The 26,779-nt window shown below is 41.7% G+C and overlaps 1 protein-coding gene across 1 annotated transcript in view; it reads left to right on the top strand.

Annotated features, from left to right (window-relative positions):
* The window catches only part of GPATCH2 (G-patch domain containing 2), a 335,139-nt gene that overhangs the window by 302,668 nt on the left and 5,692 nt on the right, over positions 1–26,779 (top strand). The gene's annotated exons all lie outside the window — the stretch shown is intronic.

The following is a 26,779-nucleotide window of genomic DNA, read 5'->3' on the forward strand; positions in this document are numbered from 1 at the left end:
CCCAATTCTCAACATTTAGGTCAACCTTTGAGATGGTCGTCCCCAGTTTTCGGCGATAATGGAAACCGAAGACGCCCATCTCAAAAACGACCAAATCCAAGCCCTTTGGTCATGGGAGGAGCCAGCATTCGTAGTGCACTGCTCCCCCTCACATGCCAGGACACCAACCGAGCACCCTAGGGGGCACTGCAGTGGACTTCAGAAATGGCTCCCAGGTGCATAGCTCCCTTACCTTGGGTGCTGAGCCCCCCAAAACCCACTACCCACAACTGTACAACACTGCCATAGCCCTAAGGGGTGAAGGGGGGCACGTAGATGTGAGTACAGTGGGTTTGTGGTGGGTTTTGAAGGGCTCACATTTACCACCAAAAGTGTAACAGGTAGGGGGGAGATGGGCCTGGGTCCGCCTGCCTGAAGTGTACTGCACCCACTAAAACTGCTCCAGGGACCTGCATACTGCTCTCAGGGAGCTGGGTATGACATTTGAGGCTGGCATAGAGGCTGGTAAACAATATTTTTAAAGGGTTTTTTTGAGGGTGGGCGGGGGTTAGTGACCACGGGGAGTAAGGGGAGGTCATCCCCGATTCCCTCTGGTGGTCATCTGGTCAGTTCGGGCACCTTTTTAAGGCTTGGTCAAAAGAAAAAATGGACCAAGTAAAGTCGGCCAAATCCTCGTCAGTGACGCCCTTCTTTTTTCCATTATCGGCCGAGGACGCCCATGTGTTAAGCACGCCCCAGTCCCGCCTTCGTTATGCTTCCGACACGCCCCTGTGACAGAAAGCAGTTGAGGGCGCCCAAAATCGGCTTTCGATTTTGCCGATTTAGGCGACCCTGGGAGAAGGACGCCCATCTCCCGATTTGTGTCGAAAGATGGGCACCCTTCTCTTTCGAAAATAAGCCTGATAGTGAGCACAAAAACATCTAGTAAATGACCATTTTCAAAATAAAAAGTTGGACATTTTTCTGGTTTGAAAATGACCCATGTTCGCTACTGGATTTTCGGAACTCGTTACCAGAAGATGTGGTAACAACGGTTAGTCTCTCTGGGTTAAAAAAGGTTTGGACAAGTTCCAAGAGGAAAAGTTCATAGTTTGCTATTGAGATCTGAATGGGGAAAGCCACTGCTTGCCATGGGATTGGTAGCTTGCTGCTTTTTGGAATTCTACCAGTTACTTGTGACCTGCATTGACCACTGCAAATACTGGGCTAGATGGACCATCAATCTGACCTAGTATAGCTATTGTTATGTTTTTCACATGTGTACGCATGTAAATTTCCTAGTTCATGTTATGCACTAGTGTATGTATTCTGTAAAATAGGCATGTGCATGCAAATCCCATCCCCAGGAATGTTGCCATTCTTGTTTGGAAAAATATGTACACGGTGTAACCTCAGGCAATTTTATAAATGCTCATTTATGCATAATAAAACACCAGTCCTTATCCTGCCACACCAGTCTAAATATGTAGGTTTATGCTACCCAGCCAACAGATGGGGACAGAACTACTTAGAAATACCTCAAGTGTATAACATTATGAAAATTAATCTTAAGTTTCTGCATTTATGCTGAGGAGTGTGGTAGCCGTGCATTTATGCTGCAAAGGAGTGGAATAAGATTCTCTTAAAATGATGTCTAATAGTTTCATTGTAGGTTGCCGTAACGTTCCTGGGACCAATAAAAGAATTATCAAAAATTATGTTAATGAGCTTCCACGTATGTCCATTGTTCTGATGTGGAAAATTATTAGAAAAATCTTTACATATGTTTTTCTTGTGTATTAGCTCAGTTAAATATTTTTCTCATTTCTCAAATACAGCATAACAGTGTTTTAGATATGAAAGTACAGGTAAAATAAAACAAAGTTTCACAAACAGAAGACTGTTCTTTAAGTGGGCAGCTCTGTGGTAGGAGCCGGTTCTATAACAGAACCTAGGCGCCCAGGTTCCATTATAAAATACAAGTGTAACCCAGCACTGGCATATCTAACTTTTAGGAACCTAACATCAGCTCTAGGGCCCTAGCCATGTCCCACCCATGATATGCCACCTTGCAAATACATGCTATGCAGGTATAACAGACACCTTGCTAGCACTTAACGCAGGTGTGTTCACATAAGTGCATTGGTGCTAGTGTTCTAAACATTTGCATACAAAATGGGCACATAAATGTTAGCGGCCAGTTTATAGAATTGCCCTTGCTGTGTTTGACAACGTTGTACTAGTCTAAATTTTGCTTACAGTAGAAGAATGGAAATCCTTCATTTTGACTAGCTTACACAGTAACTGTTTTGATATTTGAATAGTTCTTTTCATGGGTATGAAACTCTAAAGTAAACAGAATATTAATCATGACAGTTTTTAATCAGCTCAAAAGATGTATAATCACAATGACTATAAGAGTTGAATATTTCTTGTTAATGCCCAGTTGTGTTAAATGGCAACTGTCAACTATTTAAACTTTGGTTAAATGAATTATATAATGCTACAGCCACAGTATGCAATCAGACTAATGCTTGTTTGTATTGAACTTTCAGTTAATAATAAAAAAGATTTAAACATAAATTGTAAGGAAGGAAGCCATATTCTGTGGCGATTTCACTAGTCAAATACATTGGGGCCTGTTAACTAAAAGTGCAGTAAAGTTTAGTTGTTACTCTGCAATGTTTGCAAAATGTAAAGCCTATGTAGGAACTGTTGAGGGTGCACCCAGCTACTTAGAAAAATATAGGCAGATAAAGACCATATGGCCTACCCATTCTGCCTATTCATGCCATCTACTGTCCCTGTCTCTCCCTTAGAGTCTGTTCTCTTGAGGCTAGAGTAGCAGACTTGGAGAAGCTGAGGGAGACAGAGAGGTGCATAGAGGAGGCCTAAAGGGACTTTGTAGAGAAGTCCCACCTCCAGTCTGGCAGCCCCTATGCTGCCTTAGAGGAGGGAGGCCTCCTAAATGGAGAGCATCACCCTGGTGAAGTTGGAAATAATTCTGTAGCCAGGACCCAGACCACCAGATGCAGTACCCTCTTGTACCGAGGATGTGTGTCCAGGAGCTTCTGTCCAGGAGGGAATGGTTAGGACAGCTGATGTAGTTGGTGATTCGATTATTAGGAATGTAGATAGCTGGGTGGCTGTGGACGTGAGAATCACCTGGTGACTTGCCTGCCTAGTGCGAAGGTGATGGACCTCATTCGTCACCTAGATAGGATTTTAGATAGTGCTGGGGAGGAGCTGGCTGTCTTAGTACATGTAAGTACCAATGACATAGGAAAATATGGGAGGGGAGGTTCTGGAAGCCAAATTCAGGCTCCTAGGTAGAAAGCTGAAATCCAGATTATCCAGGGTAGCATTTTCAGAAATGCTCCCCATTCCACGCGCAGGCAGAGCTGCAGAGTCTCAATACATGGATGAGACGATGCTGTAGATTTGTTAGGAAATGGGCAACATTCTGGGGAAGGGGGAGACTATTCCAAAAGGATGGGCTCCACCGTAACCAGAGTGGGGCCAGGCTGCTGGCATCGGCATTTAAAAAGGAGAAAGGGCAGCTATTAAACTAGAATCTGGGAGAAGGCTGACAGTCGGTCAAAAGTGTATGGTTCGAAATAAGGTATCTTTCAAAGATATCACCAAAACAGTGAAGATAGGGCATGCTGATAGCAAGATTACAATAGAGAACAAAGTAGATCAGCCAGCTTATTTTCAAAGGAGATCGCTGGCCATCTTCCGACACAAATCGGGAGATGGCCGGCGATCTCCTAAAGCTGGCCAAATCAGTATAATCGAAAGCCGATTGCGGAGCCGGCCAGACTTCAAGGGGGCATTTCGGTAGGGTAGCGAAGGCGGGACGGAGGTGTGCTTTGAGATGGCCGGCTTCGCCCAATAATGGAAAAAAGAAGGGCGTCCCTGGCGAGAATTTGGTCCACTTTATTTTTTTCAGGTCCAAGTCCCAAAAAAGTGCCCGAACTGACCAGATGACCACCGAAGGGAATCGGGGATCACCTCCCCTGACTCCCCCAGTGGTCACTAACACCCTAGAACATGCTAGATTATTGATGTATTTTATATAAGGAGAGAATCCCTCAGAAACCTGACAGACTAAAAAGTCCCAGTCTTGCAACTGATCAAATAAAGAACCGTTGCTCGATGCTAGCATCGAGCACTATTTAGCCCTTTGAGGTTTTGTTTTGAATGCTTATTTTTTTTTTTTTTCAAACACTGAATCGAGCACTTTAGATTATATACACAGAAAAGAAGGAGAGTTGAAATAATCCCCATGATAGAAACTTAGCAACGGTTCTTTATTTGATCAGTTGCAAGCCTGGGACTTTTTAGTCCGTCAGGTTTCTGAGGGATTCTCTCCTTATATAAAATACATCAGTGATCTAGCATGTTCTAGTGTTCCGTATTTGATTTGTATTTTACTTACCTTAATTATACACTAGATTTACTGCAACTTTTTACAGTAGTCACTAACACCCTCCCACCCTCAAAAAAACAACTTTAAAAACTTTTTTTGCCAGCCTCTATGCCAGCCTCAAATGTCATACTCAGCTCCATCGCAGTAGTATACAGGTCCCTGGAGCAGTTTTAGTGGGTGCAGTGGTCTTCAGGCAGGCGGACCCAGGTCCATCCCCCCCTACCTGTTACACTTCAAAACCCACCCGAAACCCACTGTACCCACATGTAGGTGCCCCCCTTCTCCCCTAAGGGCTAGTAATGGTGTACAATTGTGGGGAGTGGGTTTTGGGGTGGTTTGGGGGGGGGCTTAGCACCCAAGGTAAGGGAGCTATGCACCTGGGACCAATTTGCGAAGTGCACTGTAGTGCCCCCTAGGGTTGCCCGGTTGGTGTCCTGGCATGTGAGGGGGAGCAGTACACTACAAATGCTGGCCCCTCACACGACCAAATGCCTTGGATTTGGCCGGGTTTGAGATTGCCGGCCTCGGTTTCCATTATGTGTGAAAACCGAGGTCGGCCATCTCTGACATTTGGGCGGCCCCAACTGTATTATCGAAGCGAAAGATGGCCAGCCATCTCGTTTCAAAAATACGGTCAGCCCCGCCCATTTGTGGCACCGTCCTCGGAGATGGGCGTCCCCAATCGAAAATGCCCCTCCAGGTGTCTTTAAAAAAGCAGACAGATTTTCAAGACTGCACATTATCACTGTCAACTGCTGAGCAAGATGTAAATAGGAACAACATAGTTTGAAATGTCTATATGCAAATGCCAGAAGCCTAAGAAATAAAACGGGAGAGTTAGAATATATTGTACTAAATGAAAAAATAGATATAATAGGTATTTCTGAGACCTGGTGGAAGGAGGATAACCAGTGTGACACTGTCATACCAGGATACAAATTATATCACATCTGGAATAAACTTCCCAAGCCTGTACGTCTGGCCCCCTCTTTGGCTGTTTTCAAGTCCAAACTTAAAGCCCATCTCTTTACCACTGCTTTTGACTCCTAACCACTGCTCACTTGCCCTGTCCTTTTATCCTCACCTCTTTATTCCCTTACCCTTAATTGTTCTGTCTGTCTGCCTGTCTTATCTAGATTGTAAGTTCTTTGAGCTGGGACTGTCTTTTTGTGTACGGTGTACAGCGCTGCATATGCCTTGTAGCGCTATAGAAATAATAAGTAGTAGTAGTATCACAGTGATAGGGTTGATCAGATTGGTGGTGGGATAGCATTTCTTCACCCAACGCATAATTAAACTCTGGAATTCGTTGCCGGAGAACGTGGTGAAGGCAGTTAGCTTGGCAGAGTTTAAAAAGGGGTTAGACAGTTTCCTAAAGGACAAGTCCATAAACCACTACTAAATGGACTTGTGAATAATCCACAATTCCAGGAATAACATGTATAGAATGTTTGTACGTTTGGGAAGCTTGCCAGGTGCCCTTAGCCTGGATTGGCCGCTGTCGTGGACGGGATGCTGGGCTCGATGGACCCTTGGTCTTTTCCCAGTGTGGCATTACTTATGTACTTATATGTATGTTAAGGAGGGCCTTGAATCGAATGGACTAAAAATTCTGCAGTACACAAAACACATCTTGGAATCCCTATGGATTGAAATTCCATATGTAAAGGGGAAAAGGATAGTGATAGGAGTGTACTACCATCCAGTTAGCTAGGGTGAAGAGACAGATGTAGAAATGTTATCAGAAATTAGGGAGGCTAACAAACTGGGGAACACAAGAATAATGGGTGATTTCAATTACCCCACTATTGACTGGATAAATGTAGCATCAGTGCATGCTAGAGAGCTGAAATTCCTTGATGGAATCAAGGACTGCTTTATGGAGCAGCTGGTTCAAGAGCCAACACGAGGAGGAACAATTCTAGACCTAGTCCTTAGTGGAACAAATGATCTGGTGCACAAGGTAATGATGCTGGGGCGTCTTGAAAACAGTGACCATAACATAGTAACATAGTAAATGACGGCAGATAAAGACCTGACCGGTCCATCCAGTCTGCCCATCAAGATAAGCTCATTTTACATGGTATGTAATACTTTTTATGTATATCCGAGTTTGATTTGTCCCTGCCTTTCTTAGGGCACAGACCGTAGAAGTCCGCCCTGCACCGGTTTTATTCTCCAAATACCGGCGTCGCGACCCAATGTCCACTAAGGTTCCATAGACCCATTCCTTCTAAATATGGCCAGGAGGAATACCTTGAGGTTTTTGAATTTCTCAAAGTCACCTTTAATTCCAGCTATTGTTATGAAGAAGAAATATTTGAGAGAGATTTTGTTAATGCCGTCTGAATCATTGCCACCAATTGTGAAAGCTCAATATTTGACTTTATCAAGACCTAGGAATAAAAGGCAGACTATACAAAGAGCATCTGTCTCAAGTCTTAACTACCGCAGGCCCTGAAAAATGGCCTGCGGTAGTGTAGATGTGTGTTTTGGGCGTGCGCAGAATCATTTTTCAGCATACCTGTAAAAAATGCCCTTTTAAAATATTTTCTGAAAATGGACATGTAACAAAATGAAAATTGCTGCGCATCCATTTTGGGTCTGAGACCTTACCGCCAGCCATTGACATAGCAGTAAAGTCTCGCATGGTAACTGGGCAGTAATGACCTATAAGCATCAAATGCCATAGACTCTCATGGTTGTGTGTCTCAAACTTAGAACCAGCAGTTCAGGAAAAATTAGCAGACATCCCCTGCTGAGATGATAATCTTTTGGAGACAAGGTGGAGGAGGTCCCTGACCTCATCAGAAAACACCCTATCAAGTCTCTGTCTCAGCCTGCACCTTCTATAGCCTCCACTACCCAGAGGTTTTATGGCAGGAACAGGACAGGTTCCTACTACTCTCAAAGGTGCAGGGACATCCCTTCTGCCTCCCCCCAGCAGCAGTCTCAACCCCAGCACTCCTGGCTTCTGTGCGAATAGAAATGCAGGACTTCAGGATGATCATATCTTTTATATAGAGAGAGGGAGAGAGATGTAGATATAGATATATAGGCATAAATATATATCTACTACTACTACTACTATTTATCATTTCTATAGCGCTACAAGGCATATGCAGCGCTGTACACCATACACAAAAAAGAGCTCAAAGAGCTTACAATCTAGATAAGACAGATAAACAGAACAATTAAGGGTAAGGGAATAATAGGTGAGGTTGAAGGACAGGGCAAGTGAGTAGTGGTTAGGAGTCAAAAGCAGTGGTAAAGAGGTGGGCTTTTAAGTTTGGACTTGAAAACGGCCAAAGAGGGGGTTAGACGCACAGGCTCAGGAAGTCTATTCCAGGCGTGGGGTGCAGCAAGACAAAAGGAACGGAGTCTAGAATTAGCAGTAAAGGAGAAGGGGACGGATAAGAGAGATTTATCTACAGAACGGAGTACTCGAGGGGGAGCATAGGGAGAGACGAGAATGGAGAGGTACTGGGAAGCAGCAGAGTGAATACACTTATAGGTCAATAAGAGAAGCTTGAGCTGAATATTGAAATGGATAGGGAGCCAGTGAAGTGATTTAAGGAGGGGGCTAATATGAGCATAGCGACTTTGGCGGAAAATGAATTGCGCAGCAGAGTTTTGGACTGATTGAAGAGGAGAGAGATGGCTAAGAGGGAGGCCGGTGAGAAGCAGGTTACAATAATCAAGACGAGAGGTGATAAGAGTGTGGATAAGGGTTCTGGTAGTGTGCTCAGAGATGAAGGGTCCGATTTTGCTAATGTTATAGAGAAAGAAACGACAGGTTTTGGCAATCTGTTGAATATGAGCAGAGAAGGAGAGAGGAATCAAAGATAACCCCAAGGTTACGGGCTGATGAGACAGGGAGAATGAGAGTGCCATCCACAGAAATAGAGAAAGGGGGGAGAGGAGAGGTAGGCAACTACTACTACAGGCTTAGGGGGAAAGATGAGAAGCTCAGTTTTGGCCATGTTGTTTTAGATGATGTTGGGACATCCAGGCAGCTATGTCAGATAGGCAGGCTGAAACCTTGGACTGGATGTTGGTTGAGATTTCAGGGGTAGAGAGGTATATACAGTGATACCTACAGTGATACCTCGGTTTTCGTCGGTAATCTGGCCGAAAACAATCGGCGAAAACCGAGGCAAGTGTCTTCCCCTTACATTTGTCTCTAATAAACATCATGTGTCTTTTCCTCTCCATTCTCTTGCTTTTTTAGGCTTTTCTTCACTGACTGGCTGTCCAGGTTTCACAGTTCACGACCTTAGAGGCAGTGAACATCCCTTGAACTGAAACTTAATCCCTCAGCTTTGTCTCTCTCCTCTGCTCTTTCATTCAGTTTAGCAGTCCAAAACTTGTGGGGGGGGGGGGAGGGGGGAGAAAAAAACACTGTAAAAAGCTGCAAACCAGCAGAGAAGGAAGCAATGAGTGCACAGACGGCAGAAGAAAGCCTGGAGTGGGCAGATACTCACAATGAAGCCTGTGTGGACTGCAGAAACAGCTGGAGGTGGTAGGAGAATCCAAATGGTTAAGCCTCGTTCTGATGGGAGGGGCTCAGAGCCAGCCCTTTGCATGTTTGTACTTCCATTATTGCTCTTCTTGGCTGTAGTGAAACTCTGGCAGCTGTACTGTGTGAGCGGTCGGGACTCTCAGTCTCACTTCCCTCTCCCACCAGGAACGATGGGGCTTCCTTTTTTTGGAGAAACCCTCCAGCTGCTCCTTCAGACCCTGCCAGCTGAAGACGAAATCCAAGGCGACAGACGAAAACCGAGACAAACTTTTTGATGAAAAAAACGACAAAAACCGAAAACAACGAAATCCGAAGGCGACGAAAACTGAGGTTTCACTGTATATATATCTATATTACTACTACTACTACTATTTAGCATTTCTATAGCGCTACAAGGCGTACCCAGCGCTGCACAAACATAGAAGAAAGACAGTCCCTGCTCAAAGAGCTTACAATCTATATATAGATATGCAGATATAGATATATATAGATATGCAGATACAGATACATAGATATATATAGAGAGAGAGATAATTTTAACATTTTCGAGATTCATTGACAACAGGAAAAATTTTCTCACATAAGAAAAAGGACAAAAAGAAATATTTCAAGCTTAAATACTTCAATCTTACATTAGAAGTGGGGGAGAAGCATTAAGAAAATTAGTTAAGCAGGAAAGTATTTAACTAATACTAAATTAGAAAAAAAACGAAGAAATTTAATCAACCAATCCGGCTAAATATTTAAAGCATGAATCTAAGTCACATTGGATGAAAGAGTAGATACAGAAATTGGCACAGGTGGAGTCCTAGCATCCGCGCATAACCTGGGGCGCCTCCCCAGTGTCACCTGACCTGCCCACTTTTTGTTTGGATGGTCTCAGGAGATATTCAGCGGCATTGTCTGGTTAAGTGCTGCTGAATATCCCTGGTTAGGCGGTGGGAAACTATTTAAGTGGGCAGAGACGCCTATCTGCTTAAATCACTTTGAATATTGGCCTCTACATCTTTATATCAAAAACACATTCTAAGGTCCCAATTTTTGGCAGATTTCAAGGCAACGGAGACAGTTAGGTCTCTATTTACTAAAGTAAGCTAGTGTTTTTACTAAATTACACAGCACGTTTTAATGGTTAGCACGCACTAAAAGCACTAACGCAGCTTAGTAAATGAGGCTGTTAGAGTGGCAGATGATAATACCGACTCAGCTACTTCTAGAAATCCAGATAGATCAAAATTATCCTGTGTGCCATCCCTTCTAACTCCTTGTTGGTCTCATCTGTGCCAGTCGTGGAATTTGTAGGACCTCTATCAGAAATTTCTTGAACATTGGTGTAAAAAACGGAGATTTAGGAAATTTAAACATCTTAAATTAAGACCCGTTCATACCTGTCTGAGACCAGAGGGATTCCTGCCCTTAAGCTGAAAACAATTTCAAGCTTCGATTCTCCTGCTGTTGTTGTCCAAGCTTCAGGTGCAGCTTAGAGTCGGGAGAACTCACACAAAGTCTCTTCGATGCCACTGTTAGACCGGATGATCGCGAGATTCCACCCAGACCCAAGGGAGATATTGCACTGCCACTCCAGGATTCGGCTCCAGATACCGAAGTGGTTGTCAAGAGGCTTGTTGCAAACGAGGGCGCGGCACGCCTCAGTGCTCTAGAGGCAGAAACAGTCCGTGAAGCTGAAGGAGGCATAGATTTGGGGGATGGAGGAATTAAATATCCATCCCCTGGAACTGGCTTGCTACAGCAGTGTTACACTCCTACCTTGCTACTTCTGGCAGCGGCCATCTTGAGAGGTTCATCTGAGGGGCAGCCATCTTGAGTAGTTCATCTGTATCTGTTCCTGAGAGGCAGCCATCTTTAGAAGCTTATCCTTATGGGCGTGCCCAATGAGAGTCCTCGCCTGGCAGCTGTGTCAGGTATCCTCTGATTTGAGGTCTATTTAAGAGCAGAACACTGTCAGCATTTTGCTTCGGCTTCAACTTCGGTGGAGTTCGTGGTGTTTCCTGTTTTCCTGTGTCTGGTAAATTTGACCTTTGCCTGAATCCTGACCATCTCTTTGTTTGCTGCCTGCCTTGACCTTTGCCTGAATCCTGACCATCTCTCTGTTGGCTGCCTGCCTGGACCTTTGCCTGACTTCCGACCGTGCTCTCGGCGTGCCTCTTCTCTCGGCTGGTGTCTCGAAGTCCTGTCAACCCTGGGGCCTGGGGGCTCAACCCCCGGAGGAAGGGGTCACTCCAGGTGAAGTCTCGGAATTGTTCGGCCGCCTTGCGGAGCTCAGGTCCGCGTTTGTCTCATCTGCTTCGCTGGGCATAGGAGCTCACAAGCACAACAAGCAGAGAGAATCAGGAGAGAAGAGCTATGAAAAGGGGTAAGGAAAAAACTGAAAAAGGTACATTGGAGGGGATTCTATTGGCAAAATGGAGAATTCCTTCCTTGATAGACTTGATAAGTTTACTGCTGGCCATGACTCGTTGCAGTCCAAAGTAGCATTACAAGATAAGACTTTAGATCAACAAGGAATTGGTGTAAGAAAAATTGAGGAGGAACAGAAAACTCTGAAGAGGATAAACTGGTGACTCATCAGAAACTTGAAGCTATGGGGATGATCATATCTGATGATGTTAAGGTGGCCAAAACGGTAGGAAAAGCGAAAGCAAAAATCAGAAGGATGTTTGGGTGCATAGGGAAAGGAATGATCAACAAAAAAAAAGCAGGTGGTGGTGCTTTTGTGTAGATCTCTGGTGAGACCACCATTTAGAGTACTGTGTACAGTTCTGGACTGCATTTTCAAAAAGGTATACACATTGATGGAGTCAGTCCAGAGGGCAACTACTAAAATGGTCAGTGGTCTTCAACATAAAGTGTATGGGGACAGACTTAAAGATCTTAATATGTATACTTTGAAAGAAAAGTGGGAGAGGGGAGATATGATATAGACATTTAAATACATCTGTGGCATAAATGCACAGGAGGCAAGTCTCTGTCAATTGAAAGTTAACTCTGAAATGAGGGGATATAGGATGGAGGTAAAAGGAGATAGACTCAGGAATAATCTAATAAAATACTTCTTCATGGAAAATGGTGGTGGGTGTATGGAGTGGCCTACTGGTGAAGGTGGTAGAGATAAAGACTGTGGCTGAATTCAAGAAAGCATGGGTCAAGCACATGGGAACTCTAAGGGAGAAGAAGGAATAGTAGATGGTAGGGATGGACAGACTGGATATACTATGTGGTCTTTTTCTGCCATCATCATCTATGTTTCTTTAGTAGGTACACTCTGTGGACAGCAGGATTCAAGTCCTTAAATACCCCCCCCCCCCCCCCCCCCCACACACACACACACTTCCTGTTGGAGTTGTCTTCCAAAACCAACTCTTTATGAGCTGTGAAGGCCCTGCACAATGGTCTGTCCCAGGATGTTCTGCACCTGTGTGATAGTACCAGAATAGAGCTGCTAGAAATTGTCTAAGCTAGTGAAGTTGTTTCTCATGTGGGGTCCTTCTGATATCACTCAGGTGTGAGGACTTGCACCCTACTATCAACCGAGAGCATGTGCTACAAGTAAACTTGGCTTAATTGAACTGGTATCCCAAAGAAGCGGGAGAAAGCTGCCCAGTACAAAAAAAAAAGCCATATGACAAAATTGCCTTCAGAAAAAAAAATGCCCAACCATAAAACATTCACAGTGTTCTACAGGACATCCTGTCTCTTATTTTGTGCTTCACTTGAGCAATAAATGTAAACCATAAATATTCATCTAAGAATACTCTGCTTACTAGATGAATAGTGATCTAAAGCTTGATGTACAGTGTGCAGTACGAAAACATTACTCATGATATAAGCCAGATAAGTCAAAAAAGAATTTTGGGCTAGATACCAGAAGAAATCATGCAGCCCACTAGTATAAAGCATGGCATGATGTGTAGAACTCATTTCTACTAGCCTTCATCAAAGAGCACTGACGCAATCATGGATGCAGACCAGATGTGCCTGAGTGCAAATTACAGTTCACTAGGATGTATCGATGGAATGCGATAGTATTAGTTTGTGCTATCCATTTATAGTGTATCATTGATGTGAAACCAGTATAATACTACCTGATTATTGGACCTTTCAAGTAATAAAATTTAAGGCTATCAAGAGAAGGAAATGTCAGCAATATTTATAGTGCAGCAGTGGTGAGCACCTTGTATTGCTTCATCAGTCCTCCTCTTTCAGAAGCTACATTTATGCTTTTGCACATCATCTTCTTGCCCTACTATATGTAGTCTGAGCAAAATGTCAAGTTAGGTTACAGAATGTCTAGAAAATTGGTAATTGTTTTATTTTCTATATATTTCAGTGGACAATTGATCTATCAGTTGCGGCAAGGACAACCAATTTTATTTCAGTATTCTAGTATATCTGCTGCTTTTTTTTTTTAATGTAACATACATATTGATGGATAGTAACATAAATTCAGAGCCTGTTCTTAGACTTGAGTGAATCACATACCAAAGACTTTTTTTTTCCTCAGTAGCGAAGATTATAGATTTGCTTTCACAGCAATAAGAAATTGTTGAAACTGGAGCATTTGCCCTGTAGAGTATGTTTTATGGTCTTAAAAAGTGACATGAAACCATTTTGCAAAACAATGAGTGAAATAAGGAGAATGTTATTTTATCAGGTGTCTTGCTCTGCATTGTTATGTAATAAAAATACAAATATATTTAAATGGTTTGTATTCCTAATATTAACCTCAGCCGAAAGGTTGATAGGTGGCTAGGCACAACTTCTGCATTTCTTTGGAATAAGTGAAATCTGTAAGTCAATGGACTTTTCCTCCAAGAACTTGTCCAAACCTTTTTTAAACCCAGATATGCTAACTGCTGTTGCCACATCCTCCAGAAAAGAGTTAGCGTATCTGGGTACAAAAAAGGTTTGGACAAGTTACTGGAGGAAAAGTCCATAGTCTGCTATTGAGACAGACATGGGGAAGCCACTGCTTGCCTTGGGATTGATAGTATAGAATGTTGCTACTATTTGGGTTTCTGTATACAAAAGAGGAGCAAAACTAATATGACATTCTTAAAAAAGAGGAAAGGAGCATGGAAACATCAGGTATCCACCAGTGGCAAGGCTATTAGATCTCTTATAGCACAAAGCTATTTCAAATCCTTGAGCCTACTGCATTTTATCGATCATTTGCATTCATGGTCCAAAAACCTCTATAAAGCAAATGAAAAATGTTATTATTGTTTATTCTTATTTTTATACTCTTTCATCAAAATATCTCTCAAAATAAAATATATAACACAAAGGGTTCTGTTTACTAAGCAGCGCTAGTGGCTGTCCATGCACTAGTGCCGACACGGCCCATCAAAGTGAATGGGCCACGTCGGCAGTAGCGCATGGACAGCCGCTAGTGCTGCTTAGTAAACTGGAGCGAAATTCTATAGCAAAATCTTATTAAACAAATATGAAAAAAAAAGCGACTACTTAGCTGCACAAGCAGACACAACGCTGGCTAAGGAAAACTTGAATGTTCGACACCCACATGAATTTTAGCATTTTAGTCAATAAACCTGCTTCTGGAGATTCTGAGATAGTCGCCAATCCGAAATAACACAAAACAATATAATAATCCTTGAATGTCACAAAAGTAAAAGCTTAAAAACACTAACTTCAAACTTAAACTGTGGCAGAATACCATCCAGAGTGACCAACTCAAAGCATGCTGCACGATGAGGCTAGCAAATTTAAGAGAGCCACTCACTGCGTGATGACAGCAGCACACAAAACAAAAAATGAAAAATTAATGAAAAATTTTATCGAATGGGAGAAAAAATATATATCTCCTAATGAAAAAAAAAACTGATAAAACATATCAAATCAGATGTCACAAGTCCGATTCAAACCTTTAGGTATAATAGTATCTAAAAAATCTATCCACCATCCTCCAAGGATCCCCACTTTCCCCCACATTATTCAACATTTTTCAGTGAACTTCAGGCCACAAACTCACTCAAAAAGGCTTCACAATACATAGCTATGCAGATGATATATCAGTTGTCATCCCAATTCCATTCACCTTATCCCAGATGACAAAATTGTTAGACAAATGCCTACAGAACATCAACTCTTGAATGGAGAGATTCAATCTAAAGCTGAACACAGAAAAAACAAAATTGCTACTAGTGGACTATTACCCAGACCCACAATTAAATCAGAGCACAATCAGAAATTTGACTTATCCTCTTCAACAAACAGCTAAATTGCTGGATGTGCACCTGGATTACTCCTTATCATTCAACTTTGACATCTCAAAACTGATAAGTAGTTCCTTCTACTTGATGAGAAACCTAATACAAATAAGGAAATATTTCAAGAGGGTACAATTCAAACTGAAAGTACAATCACTATTACTGGTGAAACTAGACTACTGCAACCTCCTACTACTTGGAACCAAAAAACCAACTTAGTAAACTACAATTGGTTCACAACACAGCAGTCTGACTAATTCATTCACTGAAAAAACACAACCACGTCTCCCATCTTTACCTAGAACTACACTGGCTTCCTGTGGAGGCAAGAATTCAGTTCAAGTTAGCATGTACACTATTCAAAATTCTTATGGGAGACTAACCTAGTTATCTGATCATGCTTGTAAATTTTACCAATAATAACAGAACGAGAAGATCCAAAGACAACTCCCCCTTCACATTCCCCTCCTCAAAAGGAGTAAAATGAGCTAGTGTCTATGCACAGCTGGTGACTTACAAAGCCCCCAAAATCTGGAAGGACTTGGGACTAAGTCTAGACAACCTACACAACTATACACTATTCAGAAAACAAGTAAAAATGACCCTCTTCAAAAAATTCCTATCTAATGTTATTCTGCGCTCATGTACCGAATCTGACAGCAAATTGAACCATCTTGTAAATCCCGAAGGACTATCCAAATATCTCTTTAATTCTTTGTAAACAGCTTAGAACTTTATTGGTACAATCGGTCTAGAAATCCAAATAAAGTAAAGGATGCCAGTCAATTTCTCTTCAATTTTTCAATTTTGTAGAAGTACTTGGGGAACATTGATATCTGCAACTAGATCTAAAACTCTGTAGGCCTTCTTTCAGCTGCTGCGCTTGATATGCAAGGAGACACCATTTTAAATTTCTGTTTGGCAACTTACCTGTACTTGTACTTTGTGTCTCGGAAGAAGTGGAGATAATGTCAGAAGCTAAGAGCAGGTAGAAGTGGAAGTAGAGGCCTGGGATTAATGATGTTCATTGATCAAATGTCAGTCCATAAATAAATCCTACTAAGAACACCATAGGAATTTAAATTTTAAAATTAGGGTTTGGGGAGGTTTCTAGTGGATTTTACACAAAGCTTTTAGGTATATGCTAGTGATTTTTGCCCACCTCCTATAGTTTTGTTAGATATGCTGAAGCTTTGCTAGTTTAAGGTAGTAGTTAATCAAAAATCAGCAATGAGGGGACCCTATTTTTGCATATTAAGAAGGCGTATTCCCAAGAAACAGTAATGGTTTGGGATATATAGACACTCCCTTAGCAGGTCAGGTGAGTTATAGTCAGGGTTTGGTGATTTTTTTTTTATTTTTTTTTTAGGAGTAGCCTAGTGGTTAGTGCAGTGGCCTGAGAAGCTGGGGAACTTGGTCCAGAACCCACTAGCTCCTTGTGACTCTGGGCAAGTCACTTCACCCTTCATTGCCCCAAGTAAAAAATAAGTACCTGTATATAATATATAAACCACTTTGGCTGTAACCATAGAAAGGCAGTATATCAAGTCCCGTCCCCTTTCCCTTTGTATCCATAAACCAGCTTTTGCAGTGTCTATGATCTGTTGTCCCTATGGCCAGCTCAAAAAAATGTTTAACATGTTATATTTTGATGTCTAAATTGTTAAAAACTAGGTTTAATGGAATGGCTAGTAATTGGTGGTACTTTTCAATTCTTTAATGTTGAATAATTTTCCAATGTGGTTGTATTAAGGGTTTTCAATCAGAATATTTTAAGTGTAATAAAGCTACTTTCTCTTATTTTCCATGTAAAGTTGTCCTATGTCTCTTTAATAATACAGTACTTGCACACTGGTCCAGTGGAAATATTACGGGCAAGATTCATTAAATGGTGCTCAGTTAGGCACTGAGATGATCCTGGATTCTATATGTGACACCTGATAATCTATGCAGAAACTGAAGCATATTTTTCAAAAATGCATATAACTTAATTGGTTAACCAACTAATCAGTACTGTTAATTTGATGTTAAGCATCTGCACTAATTGGCATTAATTGAGATTTACTTGCACAACTCGCTAAGTGTATTCTATAACATGGTGTGTCTAAATTCTAAGTCGCATAGTTGAAAAGGAGGCAGGGCATGGGCATTTCTGTAATCTATTTGCGTTGCTATAGAATATACCCGATCTGTGCCTAATTTAGGCGTCGTGATTTACACCAAGTAAAACATGGCCTAAATGAATGGTCACATGGCGAGCCACTCAGCCTGTTCTATATACTGCATGGAAATTTAAGTCTATTCTATAAAATGTAGGCGTACTTTACAGAATACGCCTAGGCATATTTTTTTCTATGCGGAATTTTCAGACGCCATATATAGAATCTAGCCCTTTGCACCTAACTTTGAATGCAAGCATTTACACTTGCCAAAAGCAGGAGGCAGCTAGGCACACAAATGCAGGTATTCTATAACATCACGCCTAATATCTAGTAGCACCCTGGCCCACCCCTGCCCCTCCCATTGCTACTCCCCCTTCAGAGTTGCGCATTTTGACACTTAAGCGTGCATGTTATAGAATAGGGCATAGATCAGATCATGCGTAACTCCTAATTACTGTCAGTTAAGTGCTTGTTATCTCTAATAATGGATAGAGCCTAATTAACTGATTAGTTTATGCACAGATCTGGAATCCATGCCCAGATCTGGATGACCTATACAGAATCAGGGAGTATGGGGGTAATTCTGTAAAGTAGGCACTAACATTTCCATTCTGATTATACGTGGAAATTATTAGAATACAGGCACATACACGTGCAAATGCCAGATATGTGCCTAAGCACCATTTTGTAATTGCATGCATATCTTAGAGAGTGTGTGTTCTTGCAAGTGGGTGTACACACGGATGGACTCTGGGCAGAGTGCACAGTTATGCACATAACTTATAGAATACTAAAAGTTATGCATGTGTCTCCTGCAACTAGGCATGCACATTTACACCAGCTCTATGGCTGGCACAAATGTTCACGTCTGAATGCAGAAACGTATATATACCCAGTTACACTAGCACCTACTTTCCTTTATAGAATAGGCTCCTACCAGGTGTCCCCTGGGAGCCTAATAATAGATGCCAAGTTATAGAATTACACTCTATGTAGACTGCTGTATGTTGTAAACAGGAGAATGTGCAATATTAACTCTGGTAAAAGAGGCACCAACAGTTAAAGTGAAGCAGCTTGTATCACCTCTCCTTTCACTGGTTGTTTATCCAATATCAATATAACCACTTTAGGAGCCAAATTACTAAACAAGCTGCCAATTAGGCTTGCAGTCAGCTGGATAGATTAGTGGCTAAGAGAGCCCAATACGAGATTTTCATCTCTTGAGCCAATTACACAAGTGAATTACTATCCACAATGCTGTTTGGAAGGGTAAGGTAAAACTGTTTTCAGAAGCATAAAGGGAGACCCAGGATAGGGAAATACGATGGCATTCCATGTAGTATAAAAATTGCCCTAGTAAAGAGAGATTTCTGGGAATGTATGAAAAGAAGGTAGAGCTGCTAGAAGTGAAAATAAGGAGATAGTTTGTCATTCTGTCCTGTTCCATACTGTTTTCATTGACACGTCTTAACATGCTGGAGGAAGGGTAGAAGGGAATAGGGAAATTGAATGAATATGGATCATCTATTTTTTATATAACTGGGCCTAAATTATGGAACTATTTACCAGCATCCCTATGCTCAATTAAGATCCTTGACACTTTTAAGAAACAGTTGAAGACCTTTTTATTTCAGTGGCATGTTAAGCTAATTATATTGGCCAATGGTTTTATTTTCTGCTGTATTATTTTTTGTTTATTTTGGGCCTTGTTTACTAAGCTGCGTTATAGGCGCGTTAGCGTCTTTAATGCTCATTAAACATGTACGCACAGTAACTGTGTAGGCACCTACAATATCCCTATAGGCACCTACTGTACATTGTTAACATGCGTGCTAATTGTAGGCACGTAAAAAACACTAATGCACCATAGTAAACAGGGCTCTTAATGACTTATTTCATCATAATGTTTTGATTTTAGCTATGTACATATATCTGTACCCTCACCTAGAATTGCAGATAGAGTGGGCTAAAAATTTTTAAATAAATAAATTTTGTTAAATAATTTTGTAGTATAAATGAAAATGCTTCATTTAAAAGGAGGCATTGGTTCTAGGGGACATCTTTACCTTTTTATTAGATAAAATTTGCGATGCTTGGTGGAGCAGACATAACATGGCACTGTCTTCATCCTTCTCTCCTATATACAGGTTTTCTGTTTGGTCTGCTGTGGAAGGGCATGAATGAGACTTGAGCAGTGCTTCTCATCCTCTTCTGGAGGAACATCTAGCGAGTCAGGTTTTCAGGGTTACCACAATGAATCTGCATGAGATAGATTTGCATAGAATAGGTCTCCACTGTATCTCATGCATATTCACTGTAGTAATCCTGAAAACCCAGCTGGCTAGGTGTGCCAAGAGAAGGTTGAGAAGCACTGCTGTGTAATAGGAGATAATGAGCATACAGATATAAGCAGATTTATTTTTGTTACATTTGTACCCTGCGCTTTCCCACTCATGGCAGGCTCAATGCGGCTTACATGGGGCAATGGAGGGTTAAGTGACTTGCCCAGAGTCACAAGGAGCTGCCTGTGCCGGGAATCAAACTCAGTTCCTCAGTTCCCCAGGACCAAAGTCCACCACCCTAACCACTAGGCCACTCCTCCACAGATGTTTCATTATAAGAAGCCTACCTCTCTACACTTAAGTGAGAGTGGGGGGAAAGTTGGAGCAGTATCACAGCGATTTATAGCTTCCTACAGTGTTAGATGTCCAAGAGGCATATTTTCAAAGCACTTTGGGAGGCTAAGTTCCATAGGTTTCTATGGAACTTTGGGAGGCTAAGTGCTTTGAAAATATGCCTCCAAGTGTGGTCAACATATATTTATTTGTTTGTTTGTTTGTTTGTTTGTTGCATTTGTACCCCACATTTTTCCACCTATTTGCAGGTTCATTGTGGCTTACATAGAGGGGCATAATTGAACGAAAACGTCTATCTCCATGGGCGTTTATCTCCGAGAACGGGTCCGTGAAGGGGCGGACTGAACCGTATTTTCGCAAAAAATAGATGTCCATGTTTTATTCGACAATTTGTGAGCTGGGCGTTTTTGTTTTTCAGCGATAATGGAAAATGAAAGCGCCCAGCTCAAAAACGAATAAATCCAAGGCATTTGTTCGTGGGAGGGGCCAGGATTCGTAGTGCACTGGTCCCCCTCACATGCCAGGACACCAACCGGGCACCCTAGGGGGCACTTTTACAAAAACAAAAAAAAAGGTAAAAGAGCTCCCAGGTGCATAGCATCCTTCCCTTGTGTGTTGAGCCCCCCAAACCCCTCAAAACCCACTGCCCACAAGTCTACACCATTACTATAGCCCTAAGGGGTGAAGGGGGGCACCTACATGTGGGTACAGTGGGATTGGGGGGTTGGACGACTAATAAGCATTAAGCAGCACAATTGTAACAGGTGGGGGGGGGATGGGCCTGGGTCCACCTGCCTGAAGTCCACTGCACCCCCTAACAACTGCTCCAGGGACCTGCATACTGCTGCCAGGGAGGTGGGTATGACATTTGAGGGTGAAAATAAAAAGTTGTGAAACATCATGTTTTGTGGTGGGAGGGGGTTAGTGACCACTGGGGGAGTCAGGGGAGGTCATCCCCGATTCCCTCTGGTGGTAATCTGATCATTTAGGGCACTTTTGGGGGCCTTATTCGTGAAAAAACAGGGTCCAGAAAAAGTGCCCTAAATTCTAGCTACAAACGCATACTTTTTTTCCATTATCGGCGAAAGGCGCCCATCTGTCCTCGGCCGATAACCACGCCCCAGTTCCACCTTCACCACGCCTCCGACACGCCCCCATCAACTTTGTACGCTTCCGCGATGGAGTGCAGTTGAAAACGTCCAAAATCAGCTTTCCATTATACCGATTTATTCGTTTTTGTGAGATAAACGTCTATCTCCCGATTTGGGTTGAAATCTAGGCATTTTTCTCTTTCAATTATAAGGTGGATAGTACTGTGAGGCGTTAGCCACCTCCGGTGATGAAACAAATACAGAGTGATGTTATAGAGAAATGAGATATATGTGTTACAGACAAATTAGAAAATCAAGAGAAGAAGAGTTAAATAATGTTCGTTGCAAGTTATGGTTTTGTTGTGTAGCTGAGTTCGGCACTCCAGGCACTGAGGCCGATGCTTTATAGCCACGGCTGAACTCACTAAACGTGGAACAGCGATCGATACTCAAAGGAAATCGAATGCAAATGGGATGCACAGAAAGTCTGCATGCAGTTTGGTAGGGAAAGTGCCTAGCACATGTTCAGAATGGTCTCGTGGTAAACATCAATGTTCTGCACATGCCCAGAAAAGAAATAGCAACTACCACATCATAGGTGTGCATTATAGGCTTTTATTTCAACAAAGTTTTTATAGCGAGAGAAACCTCACCATAAAGCAAATGTTTTTCTCGTGCATCATAGACAGATGTCATATGTGTTCATAGAGAATTGAATACCTTTTTTGTTTGCTTCTTTTTTTTAATTGTTCCATTACACTTTTCTTTTCTTTTTTTTAATGAACTTTATTGCAATCACAGTAACACCAAAAACATTTCACAGCACAATACATTGTGATTATTTTAAGTTTTTACCCCACCCACCCACCACCCCTGCCCCCCAACCTTAAAGAACACTTTTCTTTTTACACTACTCTTCAGGGCGGAACACACACACATGATACACACATATGAAAAATGCAGATACTTAAAAAACTGCAAGAAGACCATTCCACCGAAAAGCTGCCCTTTCACATGCAATGCCACCTCAGGCCTGCTGGAAATTTTTGAACATTGCAGCACCAGCACACAGTTGTGAGACACATATCAGCTGCCCAAAACATTCACTCTCCCACCACCAACAAACAGTCCTGACACACACTGCTAGAGCACAGTGACAAACTAGAAGTGGACAAACAAAGGAACAATGAGAGACAAGACAAGCAGGTAGGGAGGTATAATGAGACCTGTGAGGGTTTGATGAGGGAAGGGGACCAGATACAGAGGAAGAGATGGGTATGGCTGGGGAGCTAGCAGGTGTGGGCAAGGAGTTGAGGAGCTGGGACACAGAGGAGGCAAGGCAGGAAATGTAAGGGTGAAAAGGTTCAGACTGGGGCAAACACACAAAGGTAAAAACACTCAGCAATTCTCCACCTTTTCTCACAAACGACCACTTTTACCTCTCTGCTCTCCAACTCAGAAAAATCACACATAGGTCCAAAGAAGTTTTAGCCTTACTTTAGATGCTTTTAAAGCAGGTCTAATTCCGGGCATTTTTCTTTCTGCCCCCAGGAAGTCGTTTATCTTCGTTATTGCCAAAAAAACATTCATCACTTAACACGGCCCACGTTGCACCCACAAAACGCCCCCTCTGGGAACGTCTTCTTTTCAGCGACTATCAGATTCAGACTTTTTCTTGTTTGATAATAGGCTTTAGCTGTTTTTCTGTGAGAAATACATGTATCTTTCTGTTATACCATTTTTTGGACATTTTTTTACTTTATGAGCCCCTATGAACTCACTATTTTAAAGTAGAGAGGAAAACTTTAACCAATAGTTTTAAGACTTTTTCAAAGTTAAAAATTATCATGATCCTAAGCTCTGCTGCTGGGATCATATACCAGTAATGCATTTCTTCTTAAATATTAAGCAAAATTTAAAACCTGCAATCTTGCAAGCTGTTGTATTCAAAAATGATTAAACAGATGTGTAGCCTCCGGCAGCATTAGACCTATGATCTGATTTTAGCTTACAGATGGAAATGAATTAATTCATGGCAATACCCTGTAAAATCAAGGGTATGGCATTGAATGCTAGCACACTGTTTAAACAGAAATATACCTGCTTTAAAATCTGTTTTCAAAAAATCACCAAGATCTTTTTAGGACATCTTGAAAGACATTATTAATAACATTTTATGAAAAAGAATTGTTATATAAAATCGGAATTACTATTGGAGTGTTCGGTGTTTGTGATTGTTAAAATAATAAAAATGATTTAAAAATAAAATTAAAATTATTATACATTAAGCGGGAGATTCGATATATGGTGCCTGGACAATCCACATGGAAATCATTTTCGCCTAAGCATATTCTATAAGATTTAGGCGCGGTATTGAGAATACGTTTAGTTGATATCCCAGCGCCTCAAACTACGTGCATCCATTTATACCAAAGAAAACATGGCTTAAATCCCTGCACGTAGATTTACGCAAAATGGGCCATATTCTATAGCAACGCGTGTAAATTTGGGAACGCCCACAAATGCCCATTTCCCTACCCATAACCGTTCCCCTTTTTGGATGTGCACATTAGAATTTAGGCACAGTGACTTACAACAAATGCTTAGCGAGTTATACGTGTAAATTCTAATTATTGCTTGTTAAGTGCTGTTAATTGGCTTATGCACAATTTTTATGGAATACGCTTAAATTTAGACATGGAACTCTAGGCGCACTGTGTAGAATCCAGCAGTAAGGGGGAATTCTATAAATGGTGCTCAAAAATGGTTGCCAGAAAAGATCGGCACCAAGTGCTATTTTATAAAGGGCGTGCTTAGCACCGATTGTCTGGGCACCAGTCTTTTATGCCTGCTGAAACCTGTTGAAACCCTAGTGCCCAAGTTGTGTTCGCTGGCTCATTATTCTATAACACTGCGTTTAACTTTTTAGAATGCCCCCTTTTCAGTTTCACTCTATGGGATTTAGGCGCCCAGTATTATAGATTAGCCAGATGCATGTGACAATTCTAATCGGTGCCAGTTAATGTCAGTAATTGGTTGTTAGCATCCAATAACTGATGGTTAATTGTTAGCCACTCAAGTTGCGCACTCATCTCAAAAGTGTGCCCAAATCTAGATGCCATCTGTAGAATCTGGATTTAACAGTAGTTGTTTTTCACGTTATGTAACATTTTCCCTTTTTTCCCCCATTTACATTAGACATGTTTTACTCCTTGATGACAGCCCAATTTGTAAGCTGATGAAATATGTATGTCTTTAGAAATAATAGTTTTTCCAGTACATACCTCTAGTCTGTCCATGTTCTTTTCCTAATATCAGAACAGACACTTCACTGAGCTACCTACTCATCTGATAAATCAGGAATCAGATAAGTGTAATTGCAATCAAAGTGTATTCTTTAGAGTGCAACAGGGTATACAAACAAAAATTCAGTAACTTAAGTCTGCACCTTTCCTTCTTACCTGTTAACATTGTCTTAATAAAAGCAATCTTTTTACCTCTGAGACAGCCAGCTTTATCTTGTATCAGGAAAGTCAGACATATTTCTCTTGTTTAGGATGGGTTTATCCCTTTATATTGACAAAGTCCATTAATGATCTGGCCAAATCCTTCCCCTGTTCACACCCACTGCTAAAAAATGCACAACCATGTCATGGTGCATGCTTTTATTCTGGTATGTGTTGTATAAGAAACCATTTACATGTGTAAATCAGCCTTTTATGTACAAAAATGGTTTTTGAAATTGCCCTCTTTTATGTACAGTATATTTCCATTTATCTGAAGTCATCAAAGCTTTGTGGCTTTTTTTTTATTTTTGAATGATTTAACTACATAGCTCTAGTTCAAAGCTTGTTCACTAAACTAAACAAATAGGGAAAGCATTCAGTGACATGGATTTGTGAATTTCTATATATTTGTTAAATGGGACAAGAGACAAGGTTGTGTATATAGGGATAGGCTATCATTTGTGATGAAATGTTGTTCACTAATAATAGTGCTCACTCTAAAACTGTGCATACTATATGCAAAGAGGGTGCACTCTGGTTTAAAAAATCCCCCGGATTCTATATAGCGCACCTAGAGATCTGCGCCTGTACAGTAACTTCATTGGCTTAACAAGCTAATTAGCATTGATAATACCATTTCATAAGCAATAATGAGCACTTATTGGCAATATTTTGAATGTATGCGAACTACTCGCTAAGCGTATTCTGTAATGCACTGCGCCTAAGTTCTAATGCGCTTAAACAAAAGGGGCTTCATTATGGGTGAGGAAATGGGCGGTTCATGGGTGTTCTGAAATTTACGCACATAGTTATTGAATATGGCCCTCTGCGACTAAATCTATGTGCCAGGATTTACACCATATTTTGTTGGTATAAATGGACACATGTAGTTTTAGGTGCTGGGATATCAATTAAGTGTATTCTTTATACTGAGTCTAAACCTAGGTGCCACTTATAGACTACGCTTAAAAGTGGAAATGTTTTCTGCAAGGATTTTTTAGGCGCCATATATAGAATCCCCCCCCCCCCCCCCATGTGCAAAAAGAGTATACTCTTTTCCAGTAGTGAGCCATCATACAGTAGCTGCTGTTTTTTCAGGTGCTCCGTTATATTCTATCTTTTTTAAAAAAGGGATTGAGGAGGAAATTTAACAACTGTGTAGATAGTAAAAAGTATGCATTTACTGCTTAGAATCAAGCTGGTAGCAGTCAGAGTTCTTTTAAGTGCTGACTTCCCTGAGCTGAATTTGGCCTCAATATTCAGTGCCCACTACCTGGTTAGCTAACTGAATGTCAATTCCTTCTCTAGTGATGTTCCTCCCAACACCCTCCTAAACCAAAATCATAAACCCCCTCCAGAACCCCCTCCCCAAAAGCAATATCTATCCCATACACCACCTCCCACCCTTCCGTATGCACTCCCGGGGCTACCGTAAGATTCCTGGTGGGCTATGGGGTAGGCCGCATGGGAGCAAACTCCAGCTGCTCCTGCCATACTGACCTCTAGCAGTACTTTAATGGTATTATCGATAGGGGTCAGCCTTACATATAAGGATAAATTTCATCTTCTACCTGGTTAAACTCTTTTGAATATCGAGCCCTGTGAGGGAGTGTATAGGAAGTTACCAGTCTCGCTTAATAACATTCTCTCAGACCCATTCTAAGGCTTACAATACAGGGCAGAGGGGCAATTGGCTCAGTGAGGGCAGAGCAGAGAGGGTGTACACCAGGCGGGATAAAATCCCTGAGCATGGCTAAGCCAGAGAGGGCCAGAGGAGACAACAGCAGCCCTTCAGCAGATGCCTTCATCCCATATCTGTAAGCAGCAGAAGTTTAATTCAGATAGGCCAAATGGAACTGTGTGAGCTGCTAATCCTTGAGGGCAAGCCAGAGGCAGTCCTGGTTTTGGTTAACCTTTAAGACAAGGCTAGTGCACATTGAGACTGTGGGGCCTTGTCAGGGACCGGGCTGCAGGAAGATTACTTCATAAACGTAGACACTTTTGTTCTTTATTTATCCAGTCTATGAAGAAAAGAGGCTTTACATACTTGTGAATATAAATAAAGTGTTTTTGTTTTGCATTCACCATTTTGAGTGGCTGTGTTTGTTGGGGCCCCATGCCATACCCTCATCCATTCTGCTACAGACCCTTAATTTTCTCTGCACAGCCTTACTAGAATTTCAAAAGCAGAAGTGCAAAAGTA

Source organism: Microcaecilia unicolor, chromosome 3, assembly GCF_901765095.1.
Source record: "Microcaecilia unicolor chromosome 3, aMicUni1.1, whole genome shotgun sequence".
NCBI lineage: Eukaryota > Metazoa > Chordata > Amphibia > Gymnophiona > Siphonopidae > Microcaecilia > Microcaecilia unicolor.